Source organism: Calidris pugnax, unplaced genomic scaffold (assembly GCF_001431845.1).
Source record: "Calidris pugnax isolate Ruff unplaced genomic scaffold, ASM143184v1 scaffold30, whole genome shotgun sequence".
Lineage (NCBI taxonomy): Eukaryota > Metazoa > Chordata > Aves > Charadriiformes > Scolopacidae > Calidris > Calidris pugnax.
In genome coordinates this window covers 1533882-1546989 of record NW_015090776.1, presented here as the reverse complement: position 1 = coordinate 1546989, position 13108 = coordinate 1533882, and the positions used below count along the sequence as shown (strand labels likewise).

The window sequence follows — 13108 nt, the reverse complement described above, 5'->3', positions numbered from 1 at the left end:
CTCTCAGGTAGTCTTCATGACTAAGCTTGGGTGGAAGCAAAGTTCAAAGCCCTTGCAACATCTAGAGTTAACTAATTCAGCCTTTCCTTTAGACACGAGATCTTTAGATGAGACATCTGGAGCCCCTTACAACGAGACAGGGACCAGCAGAAGAGCCATGTCAGAGCCAGGGACACCTACAAACCGTTTGATTTAGGAGTAACACACCATTTGTAAGAGAAACAAGAGGGCTTTCCAGGAGAGGGCTTTCCATTCATTAATTAAAAAGACTATGTCTTTCATGGTGGGAGACAACAGGTATGCAGAACATTCAGAGCCTCCACAAGCATAACTTTACTAATTGTTTTCTAAACACAGTGTTGTTAAAGAAGTGGTTTTGTTAAAGAAGTGTTCTCACCATCTTACGAACACTGTTACAGGCTAGGACAGTTATCAAACCAGGAGATCTAAGACCCTAATGAACATCACAGCCCTGGTTGTTGCACATGTGCTAACTAGTCCTTCTGGCTTACCTCCCAGCAACTCAGTCAGCTGGTATCAACTCAGTCTCACTGGTCCTTAAAAAGACTATGTCTTTCATGGTGGGAGACAACAGGTATGCAGAACATTCAGAGCCTCCACAAGCATAACTTTACTAATTGTTTTCTAAACACAGTGTTGTTAAAGAAGTGGTTTTGTTAAAGAAGTGTTCTCACCATCTTACGAACACTGTTACAGGCTAGGACAGTTATCAAACCAGGAGATCTAAGACCCTAATGAACATCACAGCCCTGGTTGTTGCACATGTGCTAACTAGTCCTTCTGGCTTACCTCCCAGCAACTCAGTCAGCTGGTATCAACTCAGTCTCACTGGTCCCTTTCAATAAAGTGTTCTTCAGAATTCAGTTAAGATTTTGCAGAAAATGGGGAAGGATTCCCCATTTCATGGGGATTTTCATTCCCCTTTAATGGGAAAGGATTGCACAGTACCTAGCAAATTGAGCACGTTACAGAAGTTTTTTCCACGATCATAGGAAATATAGCCACATCTCAGTTGGAGCAATGGTGTTTTAATGATGTAAACTAATTTTGTGTTGGTTACAAAGCAAGCAGAAGAGAAAAAAAACCTTATTTTTCATTGGAGGTGCGTCAGGATTCCCCATTTCATGGGGATTTTCATTCCCCTTTAATGGGAAAGGATTGCACAGTACCTAGCAAATTGAGCACGTTACAGAAGTTTTTTCCACGATCATAGGAAATATAGCCACATCTCAGTTGGAGCAATGGTGTTTTAATGATGTAAACTAATTTTGTGTTGGTTACAAAGCAAGCGGCGGAGAAAAAACCCCTTTTTTTTTCAGTGGGAGGTGCATTTGAGTGGTCAGAATGCAACTGGCCCAAAGGAGATGTGCCTGAGCTCCCAGCCTAGCCAGGGTTCACAAAATCCTAAACGTCACCAGGATCTATGTGAAAAGAACTGGAAACACCCATCTGTTAACTCTGTGCTGCTGGGAAGATGCTATACTTGCTATTTGACATAACTAGCAGTGGCTGATAATGAAAATTAATGGTGATTCATAAAGACATCTCCTTTCCTAAGAATACTGGAAGAGCAGCTTGCGCAATCCTGAGATTTACTTAATTAAGGAACATTCCCAGCACTGTTTTATTTGATCACAGTTCCCGTCTTTTGTCTTCGCCTCCCTCTCCCAGCTTTACCACAAGTGCCTTTGATTAGCATGGCCCTAATAAGAAGCTTCATTCAAAAAGAAAGCAAGAGGGAGGGAAGGCAGGCACTGAGGTGTGGCTGGTGATTTAAAAATTCAAAGGAGGAGGGAGTGGAAATGTATTGGAGAGAGGTGAGAAGTCGAGACCGTCCTGTTTGCTGCCGGCAAAAGGAGAAGCTGAAGAGAGGGCCCAGCGGCAGCATCGGCACTGTGCTGTTGTGTGTGTCTCCAGAGACAGTGGGATTCACAGAGTCATAAAATCATAGAATGGTTAGAGTTGGAAGGGACTATAAAGGTCACCTAGTTCCAACCCCCCTGCCATGGGCAGAGACACCTCCCACCAGGCCAGGTTGCTCCAAGCCCCATCCAGCCTGGCCTTCAACCCCTCCAGGGATGGGGCAGCCACAGCTTCTCTGGGCAACATGTTCCAGTGTCTCACCACCCTCACAGTAAAGAATTTCTTTCTGGTATCTAATCTGAATCTCTCCTCTTCCAATTTAAAACCGCTACCCCTTGTCCTGTCGGTTTGCAAAGGGGAGGCACATACCTGTGGCCTCTGCTCGCTTCTGATGAGACAAGACCAATATTTGCAGTATTTTGAAGCGCTTTCTGCTTGAAACCTCAGAATCATCCAACTTGAGTGTTTTGAAACGTGCTTCACAGCCATTCTGGAAGAATATTAGAGAAATGGGTAATCATCACAGACGTCATACACATTTGCCAGCTCAGACGCTGAAGCTGTATTTAACATAATACCCCAACAGGTTCCTTAGTTTCTGACCAACGCAGCCTCCAAATCAGGAGAAAGCAGGAGGGGAAAGTGTATCCCTGTCTTCCAGGTGACCTTGGTGATTTAAATCAGGAAGGCAGCAAGGGACCACAGACTCACCCTGCTCCATGTTTTATTTATGATGATGTTGCAGCGGCACTTGGAGGGGGGGGTCCCAGCCATGAATCAGAAACCCATTGCTCTCGCATGCGAGCAGGGAACAAAGAGAGAAGGCTTCAAACACTCCTCCTTTATCAACAGCGATGTTTTAAAACTGCTTCACCTAGCAAGAGAGGATGTACTGTGAAAAGTCAATTCTGGAAGAATATTAGAGAAATGGGTAATCATCACAGACGTCATACACATTTGCCAGCTCAGACGCTGAAGCTGTATTTAACATAATACCCCAACAGGTTCCTTAGTTTCTGACCAACGCAGCCTCCAAATCAGGAGAAAGCAGGAGGGGAAAGTGTATCCCTGTCTTCCAGGTGACCTTGGTGATTTAAATCAGGAAGGCAGCAAGGGACCTCCGACGTCACGCTGCTCCATGTTTTATTTATGATGATGTTGCAGCGGCACTTGGAGGGGGGGGTCCCAGCCATGAATCAGAAACCCATTGCTCTCGCATGCGAGCAGGGAACAAAGAGAGAAGGCTTCAAACACTCCTCCTTTATCAACAGCGATGTTTTAAAACTGCTTCACCTAGCAAGAGAGGATGTACTGTGAAAAGTCGGGGGGGATGTTTCTCACCCAAGTGCGAAAAGGCCTTTCCCAGAAGGATTTGGGGGTGCTGGAGCCAGAGTCGGGGCCCAGCCCAGGGGACAGGCTGCCAGGGGGAGTCTCCAGCGTTTAAAGGTGGTGTTTTGTGGTAAAAGTGGGCTGCCTGCCGTCGTGTGCGGGCGTGACACCTCGGAGCACGGCTCCCTGCCATGAGAGGAAGTCATCGCTGAGGAGAAAAAGCGACGCCGGGTCTGAAAAATGCAACTTATCGAATCAGGTGGGCTCGTGGCCGAGAACCACTCGCGGAAACGCGGACCCAGCCCCGGCTTCTCCTCCCGGGCCTGCGTGTCCCTCCCGGGCCTTTCCAGCCCCGGCCGGTTCCCTCGACCCTCGGCCGCCGCTCCCTCAGGCGAGCCCCGGCTGCCGCGCCCCGCCCCCGCCCCGCGCCGCGCCCCTCCCTCCGCGGCCGGACTTGTTTCTCGGCGGAGCGATGCCGCCCGCCCCGTCGTAGGCGGAGGGTTACGGGACGCAGTGCCGCGCCCCGGCGGGTCCCTCCGTTCGGCGCCCTGTCCCCCGCTCCGCCTCGGCCGGCTCCCGCCGCTCCTCGCTCCCTCTCCCTTAGCAGCGCCTCGTCTCGCCTTCCGCTCCTTCTTCCCGGCGGGCTGGGGCTGCCTTTCCGCGTCGGCTTCCCCTTCAGCCTGGAGGCTCCCAATATGAACAGCATCGTCTGCGCTGAGAGGCACCAGGTACGGCGGGGCGGCGGCGGCGGGACGTCCCGGGCGGCCGGTTCGGAGGCGGCCCGTGCCGGCTGTGAGGGAGAATGCGGCGGAGGAGGAGGAGGGGGGGGCGAGCAGCGACCATGAGGCCGGGGGCGGCCGGGCAGGCTCCGCCGCTCTTTGTTCCCCGCTCGGCGCTGGCGCGGGGGGTGGCGGTGGCCGCGGGAGGCCCGGGGGTGGCGGCCCTGCCCGTCGCCCGCTCTGGCCCCCTGCCCTCCCCGGGGCGAAGGAAGAGGAGCGGGGCCTCTCTCCGGGAGGCAGGGCAGAGCTGGAAGTTGCCGCGCCGCCCTGCTCTCGGCGAAGCGGCGTTAAGGCCCTGGGTGGCCGGAGGTCGGTTCCCTCAGGGCTGCGGGGCCTCGTCCCGCGGGGCTCTGGCCGCCGGGGGAGTGCGGGGGTCGGCGGCGCTGCCGTGGCCCCGCACGGGCAGCAGCGGCGGGTGGGGGCTGGTCTGTGGCCCCCGGCCCAGAAAATCGCGTGTTCCCCCCCCCGGGGGTGGGTGTTGTTCCAAGGTCAGGCGTTGCCTGCGCGCCTTTCCAAAGCGCCACGCTGCAACCGCCCGGTGGCACCTCTCTCAGCCCTTTATCGGGGGGGAGGAGAAGAATCGCAAAAGTCCTTAGACTTTGAGTGGAGAAAAAGAGACGTTTCTGGGTGAAGAACATGTGCTGACAGCTGGTCGCCAATGTCATGACCCTCCCTGTCATCTACACCAGTACTAGGAAATGGGAGATAATACAGCGTAAACAGTGGCTGTCAATCCGCATTAGTGCTTCTGGAGAAAGGTGATGAGTGTGAGTGACCAGAAGGGTTGGGTTTTAGTTTGGTTTTTGTTGGGGGGGAGGGCAGGGAGAATGACAGTATTTTCTGCCTGCATACCCAAATTTCCATCAGTTTTTCAGGATTTTTTTCAGAGGTGCTTCAAGGTAGAAAATTATCCTCTCATCGTCAGCTTCACTGTTACTCCCAGGACTCCCAGAGGCATAAAAACTGAATTGGCTGCAGTTTCACCCAGGGTGGGAAAACGTTGACAAAGTGAGAGGCAAGACATCGGAGTTATTTACTAAGGAGAAGGATAATAAGACTGAGCAATGATAGACTAGTGGAAATTCAGTATCATGTCACTCTCTATTTGTCTTGGTTTGTGAAGGGGAGGATTTTTTTTGTTTCGAGTGATGGGTGTCTAGACATCCCATTTTATTCTCCTCTGCTAGGGATCTGCAAAATAAGAAACCAAGCAGGATGTGGTGCTTTGATGATGGTGAGATTGGTTTAATTTTAGAAAGCGGATTTTGTAGCAACAAGCCTAACTCCTAGAGCACAGGATGCAACAGTCAAGGAATACTTTCCAGTTAGGAAACAGTACTTTAGTTCCTGTAAATAGGTCTGATTTTTTTTTTTTTTTTCTTCAGCTTGAGTTCTTAAGGAGCAGGAGATGGTAAGAAAGGAAAAAAAATGCTCAGAGTGGGGGGTGAGAGACAAGGACACACCAACAAAACAAACAAAAGATCAATTCCCTAGTTGTGTGACATATGTTTGAAGAACTATGGGAAGCATGTGTTAGTAGAAAAAAGAAAATGGGGAAAAAAGGAAAGAGCTTTCAAAGATGAAAGGCCTCTGCATGCATGAGGCAGAAGGTAGAAAAAGAGGTGTAGGTAAAGACAATGACAACAACAACAAAAGTATAACGTGGTGGAAAAGGAGAAGGGGAAATGCAGAACCTGTATGGAAAGAGGACATAATGACCAGTACTAAAACACAGAAGAAAAGAGAATATATCAAAAGCATGGGGGGATGGCTTCAGAAGCGAGTATTAAATGGGCAGCTGGTGTGTTACAGCTGAGAGTTGTAGTTGGAAGAGGATAGAAACATTCAAGCATAAAATCTGCTTCTCATAAATTTTTGAAGTCTACATACATAAATGTGTGTTTGAAAGAGCTCTCTAGACTTGCTGTCTATAGAGGGCAGAGTACATCTTGGACTCTGTGTAGAAGATTTTGGAAAATGTCCACTGTTTCCTTCCCCATAGTTCCTAGCTGGTGATAGTAAATACTCTCTCCCTTTCCCCTTGCTGTTGCTGGGGCAGGGGGATGACAAGTGGATGGATGGAGGAATGGACAACACATAAGCAGAGCTGAGGTCGAATTGCAGTGAAATAGAACAGTTTTGTTTATACATCATTGTTATTAATGAGACTAAATCTTTAGTAGAAAACAGCTGAAAAGTAAATGTGCAAACCAAAATTGATATAAATTCTATGAGTCTTACTTTAAATCACTGGTGTGAAGAAGCTGAGCCTAAAGTATTTGATAGGTGTCTTGATCCATGATGTTTTCCCCAAATAGAAACTTAAGACATGGAAAGATTGTGTGTTTTTACCATAAATAATTGCTAATGTATGAAAGAACATTTTTGAGGACGTCTGGTTTTATCTTCTGATCCAGGTAAAAGTAGTTTTAGGTGTGACCTACATTTCTTCTGAACTAGGCTGTGGAAAGCCAGAAAGGCCACAGCAGCTAAGAAGCACCAACTGTGGTGCTAAATTCCATTGTTGTTTCACTGTACCAACAAGTGTCAATCATTATATCAACAAGTAAATAAAAAGATATAAAAATATCTCCCCCACACAAGTTAGTAAAACACAAGTTAGCGTTTTGCTCAAGTTGAAGAGGTAATACCTTAATCTGACCGAAAGAAAAAAAAGTTAGTGCAAAATTGGCACAAAGCAAGGGCTTTGTTTACTTTTTTAATGAAATACTGCGCATGGAAAGTACCAATGGAGTATACTAAAGAGGAGAGTTCCCAGATGGGAGGAAAAATAAACACTGCCTGTGTTGATAGGTCATGGGCAAGGTGACTCAGTATGTGTCTCTGGGACCCGTTGTCTTGAAACCTCACCTGACACCACAGCTCCAATGTCCCCTGAAAGTGGTTCAGCAGTGGAGGGTCCTAGGGCACGATAATGGTTTTTGGATCTGGGAGAAATTCAACAGTAGTCATCTTCTGGCAAGTTTTTTGAAATGTTGGAATGTTTTCTGCAGTGAAAAACTGTTTTTAAAAAATTGCAATGAACAGTTTCTAAATTCTAAATGCAAGTAACAATTCTAAGTGTATAAATAGTGACATACATTTGCTCTTGTAACTGAGCTAATCATATTTCAGTAGTATTTGCAAGACATCTAAGAGGATAGTATTGTGAAGGATGAGAAGACTTAGTATTGTTATTTAGGTGAGTCGTTTTAAGTGTATCTTTAAATGTATATACAGTGAAATAGGAGTTTAAAGGGAGGAAATTTCTCTTCTGGAAGCCAGTTACGTGCAGCAAATTCATTTCCAAGTGTATTATGAGCCATGAATTTTTCATGGTCCAGGAGCCAATGAAAGTCTCAGTCAGTGCATGACAGTGTGTGTTTGGGAAACCCAATTATTAGAACACAATTATGTTTAAATCGAGCAACTGGGCAGACATGTGAGTACTGCCTTTCCTCTGCTTGGGTACAGCCATGTCATTGAAACACACCACGTGAATGCTTCATGGCTCCTGGCCTGTCTCAGTCCACTGCAGTGTTACCCCAGTGTGATCCACTCCTGGTTGAAGGTGGTGCCTCCAGGCTCAACACCAGTATCAATATTACAACTAGAATGGCAATCCAGAGTTTATATATTGCTCTTTTAAAATTTTATTTATTTATTATTCTTTCCGTTTAAAAATAATGCAGGAAATAGGCCTGCTGTCCAGTAAGAGTTTTTGAAATTGAATGTTTTGTTCTCATTCTGGAATGCTCATTCTGTAGCTTTAATGTGTTTGAATAATTATATTTTGATGGAGCTCAAAAGGTAATCCTTTCAGAGGCATCAGACTTTGTACTTTACCTGGCTGGTAATGATTGTGAACACCACACTTGGTTTAAGAAGTTCAAAATCCTGAAAAATGAGAAAATAAAACAGTAAACTTTCTTGATGTGGTAAGTTAGAAGGGAGTATAAGCAAGGGGGTGGGGAAAAGGTAATGACAAAGTTATTTAGGTGCTTAAAATAATTTAAGAAAGAAATTTGTTTACAGTACCTGCTTATAACCTGTAATACAGAAAATGCATCATTCATGGTTTTTCATTAAATTTTGGCTTATTTGGCTCTTGTTCTAGCAGTAGTACACCAAACCAAAAAAAGGCAGAAAGTAGTGAATATACTCGTGCTATTTAATGCCATTTTGTGCAGTAATATTAGCCATGGTTTACACAAAACAGTACTGAAACTTTGTAGCAGTAATTAAGACATTCAAATTCCTAGATATTCAGATTGGACAGTACTATTAGGCACAGAAATGCAAAATGTGTGGTTTTGACCTCCACAAAGGAGGACTTTAAAAGACAGATCTTCCATTTCAGTCCAGAATTATTTTGGATGTCCTTTATAGGTCTTGAAGGTTGTAAGCAAGTACTGCACTTGAAGTTTTTCTGTTATGGCAGAACGTGGCAAAACCTGCCCAGAGATGTAAACTGACCAAGGATGATTCTTGAATCTAGTTGAAATTGTTTGAATAGTTGTTGTGTGTAACTTGACATCTCCCCAACGCATCAATACTGGTAATTAACAGCAATCCCAATGAATACTGAATGGGGGAATGCATAATGTGATGTGTGAGCAGAGCAGTAGCCTGTTTGTCTGAACTGTGGTAGCAATATACTTTTAATTTGCCTTGGTAATTACGGACCTCTACTTGGTTAACAACAGAACTTCTTTGTGAGAGCTGGCAGTTGAGAAAAAGCTGGTTTAAACCCAGTGTGGGCAAGGTGGATAATCTGATGGGTGATGTGTCATTTTCTGCTCAGAATATGAAGCAAGTGGCGACTGGGTTTCTCCAAGCCTTTTCACCAAAATGCTCTGAGGCTGTGCTGACCATCCAGTGCAACTCCAGACTGGAGCTTGGAGTTTGTCTCCCTTGGCTCTCCTTTTTAGATGCCTCCTATAATTTGCATTTGGCTACGTGGGTCTAGCCATTGTGCCTGGGTAATTCCTGCAATGGAAATGCAAGGTTTAAAATCTGAAATAAAGTCAGAGGTCTTTTGGTGATAATTCTCTTGTACGTTCATGGGTAGTCTTGGTGAAGCATAACTTCTAATAGATTCTTGTAACTTTCTTTGTAAGCTAATTCATAGCAACAGTTGTGTTGAAATAATACCTCTGTGTCTTTGAACGACAGAATATTTCAGTCGAGGTGAATTTTTGGGGAAAGTGTGGAAGTCAGACTGTGTACTTCTGTTTTGAAAAGGGAAATGTTTTGGTTGCTTTAGAAACTGAAACGATCATACCAGTTGTACCAACAAGAGAAATGTTGCCTTCCAAATGCTTAGTTAAATAATATTTGGTAAATAGAGCTTAGTTTCCGTTTCATAGCTTGCCTGTAGGATTATAAAAAGAACGTACGTTTAATTTTTGAGGTTTTTTGTAGTGAAGTGTGCTGATGTTAAAGTATGATGTAGAAAGTTGTTGTCCCCGTGGTGTTGTCCCCTTTGTCCTCCCTGCATTCAGGGGCTACTGTATTACAGACAGACACCACTGCTGCTCTGGAGCACTTGTTTCTGTCTCCATATGTATGTGTTCATCTCTGTTCTGGTAGCCAAAATGTAATTAACATTTATTCTTTCTACGTGGTTATCTGCTGGCTGAAATAACTCTGTCTTCAGGGTTGCAAGAAGCTCTTCAGGATGGGAGGGGTGTTCCTGTGGAGCTGGTATGTGGTGGGATAATGCCCCCTGCTGCTCTTGAGAATCAGCCTCCTGCTTGAGCTCCTCATCTGCTTAGAGACCAAGGGAGGTGCCAAAATAATCCCGTGTCTAAGTGCTGGCCAGGCAGTCGGGTCTTGAGGCTTTCCTGCCTACAACATAGGTGACTTTTAATTTTTTGATGTGGAAAAACGAGCTGCACCTGTTTTTTTAAGAAACCTGATTCCCAATGTGGCATTTAATCTGTAGATACAAATACAGTTTTGGAACTACGGTGGGGAACTCAAGTGGATGAAGTGATTGATGTTTTCCCGAGGTGGCATCAGGGTCATGGAAAGTTCCAGAGTGGGTGTTTGTTGCCTGTTCCCTCCCTGCTGCTGCTGCTCCTCCTCCTCCTCTTCTCCCCTCCCCATGGCATCAGGGTCATGGAAAGTTCCAGAGTGGGTGTTTGTTGCCTGTTCCCTCCCTGCTACTGCTGCTCCTCCTCCTCTTCTCCCCTCCCCGAAAAAGCCCAGCATAAACAGCCTGCTCCCGTGCAGAATCCCAACAAAGCTACCCCAGTGTGCACTGCCAGTGCACAACTTGACCAGAATTTAACAGTTTCTGTCTGCAGGGTAGCAAAGAAACTTTTTATCCAAGGAGGTTATCATCAAACTAGCAATTTCCAACTCTAAAACTTTTTTGGAAGTACCGGAGACTGGAGACATGCCCAGTCATTTCAGACGTGTCCTTAATCCATCTTCAGGCCATTTTAGGCATTCAGTAGAAGAAGGATATAAGTAGATGAGTACAGGAAAAGCAAAAGGTAGGAGACGTGTAGGTTGGTTTCTTTTTAAAAATGTAGTCATTTTTTGCTGTGTTACTGAAGAGTTACCTACTTGTGTAAGCAAGCAATCATGATCTAGATAGAGGAAGTGCTGAAGGTTAGAGTTGGTAAGGAATTTTCTAAAAATGGGATTCAGGTGTTCTAACTTTTTCTCTGAGCACTAATTTAGCTACTTGTCTCTGTGGGTATAAAAATTGATGTGGTTGACCTCTTGTTAGGCATGAGAATGTACTGGTGTCAATATTGGATTTTTCAGGCCGTTTTCTTTTTGTGGAGAAAAACTTTGTTTGGGTCAGGAACTTCTACTTCAAGACGCTATTAAAGTTTCATCTGAAATGCACAGTACTCTATTTATGTCCTTATTTGATAACTTCTTCTTTCTTGCAGATTATGATGCATGATTATCACAGAAGAAATTCATGTCTATAGCTCTTAAGGACTTTATTACATCATCTTCAAGCCTGATAGTTTTGGAATCCATATTGCAGCTGCAAAGATACATCTGCTTTTCAATTGCAACAAACATCTTCCCTGTCAGAAGATACCAAAACTGAAGTGCTCTGTTTTAACACAGTGATACCATTGGATTATTTGAAGATCTCCCAGTGAAAAATTTACAGTGATACATTTGCTAGGTAAGTTGATACTGTTAGCCATGTATACAAGAGTTAATACTTTTGATGAAATTCTGTGCCTTTAAAACCTTGCTGTCCTTTTTTTAAGAAAACACAGCGTATGAAAGTATATAGAAAAGGATAGTAATCTTTGTAAATAAGATTCTTTTTTACAGTTTAGAGTTAAATGCTTTCAGTAGCAAGTGCTTTAAAATAAAAGGATTAACACTAGAACTATTTTGTGTGAGGTATGCTGGTTTTAGTACTGATTTTTGCTATCTGCTTTTTCTATTTTGATGGTTTTCTTGCTTAGTGGGATCTTCAGAATTTTCTTACAACTTCAGACGGAAATATAAATTATTGCTGGTCACGTTAGTAGCATCCCATGTATTCTTTCCTCTAAAATTTCTTATGTTAGCAGCTCAAACTTACAAATTCAATATATGTTTTTTAAAATATTATTGTTAATTATTATTTCAAATTCATTAGGTTACTTCAGGGTCATATTTTAGTATTCTTAATTAGCTTTCTGTTTGTAAAGTGGACTTTTCCTAAAAGTGCTTAGCTAAAAAAAAAAAATATCCATTAAATGACTTCATAAAATAGTTTCCAAATTCAAAAGCTAGGTTTTCTGAAGCTATTTTTGAGTCTTGGTCTAATTTACTTAAGGTGGTGTGTTTGTATATGAGTAAGATCTTCAGAGGGCTTGTTTTAGCTTCATGATGGTCGTTGTTCAGAGTGTATTTCACTCTGGTTTTTTGATGCTAATGTTCTTTCATGGCTTCCAGCTACTCTAAAAAAATCTAATTAAGTAATTACCCATAAAATTAAACAAAAAATTATTTCTATAGCTATTCTTTTACTTCACTAGTTACTTTAAACGATCCATTCTATATTTCAATGTAGCTGGTTTTCGGGTCTATGCAAAAAAAAATTTAGCTGACCAATATGACAAATCTCAAAGAGTGTGCAGAAAATAGCAATGAATCTACCAAATCTGATTGTTGTAGAGGAAAATAAAGCCGCTTTTATAATCCAGTGGTTTCCAACTTGCTCCTGTGGAGCTAGCACACGTTCAGCATGTAGTTGTGGAGTCGGTACCTACTGAAGTGATGTAGATAAGTTAAAAATTGTGGCCTCAGTCTATGAAAATGATTAATCCAGTCAATCCAAAAGGTTGTTGTCAATATATACTCATCAGCAGTAATACTTCTCTACTGAAAAAATCTACGACTTTTTTTTTTAGTGAAAATGATTAATCCAGTCAATCCAAAAGGCTGTTGTCAATATGTACTCATCAGCAGTAGTACTTCTCTACTGAAAAAATCTATGACTTTTTTTTTAATTCCCTATGAATGTTTGCAAACAGTGTAGTAGTACTTCTATACTGAAGCAAAATGTTTTGTCTTTAAATTGTGTACGTTCTGTTAAGTTAAAAATTGTGGCCTCAGTCTCTGAAAATGATTAATCCAGTCAATCCAAAAGGTTGTTGTCAATATATACTCATCAGCAGTAATACTTCTCTACTGAAAAAATCTACGACTTTTTTTTTTAGTTCCCTATGAATGTTTGCAAACAGTGTAGTAGTACTTCCATACTGAAGCAAAATGTTTTGTCTCTAAATTGTGTACGTTCTGTTTTCAGCCAGACCAACACCAAAATGATTCCTAATGGGTATTTGATGTTTGAAGATGAAAACTTCATTGAGTCATCTGTTGCCAAACTAAATGCCTTACGTAAAAGCGGTCAGTTCTGCGATGTCCGTCTCCAGGTAACTTTTTTCTGAGTATGATGGTTGAACGTAGTGGGTTTTTTTGTTACACTGTGTAATACTATGTGGAGACTGTATTGATTTGAAAAATTGATGTGAGCTGTGACGTTTGCTTGGATAGCCCTTTATACTATTGTAATACAAACATGCTTTAAAAAAACCAAGAAAATAAAGCCGCTTTTATAATCCAGTGGTTTCCAACTTGCT

General features: G+C 43.3%; 1 long non-coding RNA gene across 1 annotated transcript; it reads left to right on the top strand.

The window, feature by feature from the left end:
* The first annotated feature begins 3743 nt into the window (after positions 1–3743).
* On the top strand, positions 3744–12904 carry LOC106891778. Its single transcript, XR_001412785.1, has 3 exons — positions 3744–3941; positions 10904–11151; positions 12775–12904. It is a non-coding gene; the product is annotated as an uncharacterized LOC106891778 (long non-coding RNA).
* The last annotated feature ends 204 nt before the right edge of the window (positions 12905–13108 follow it).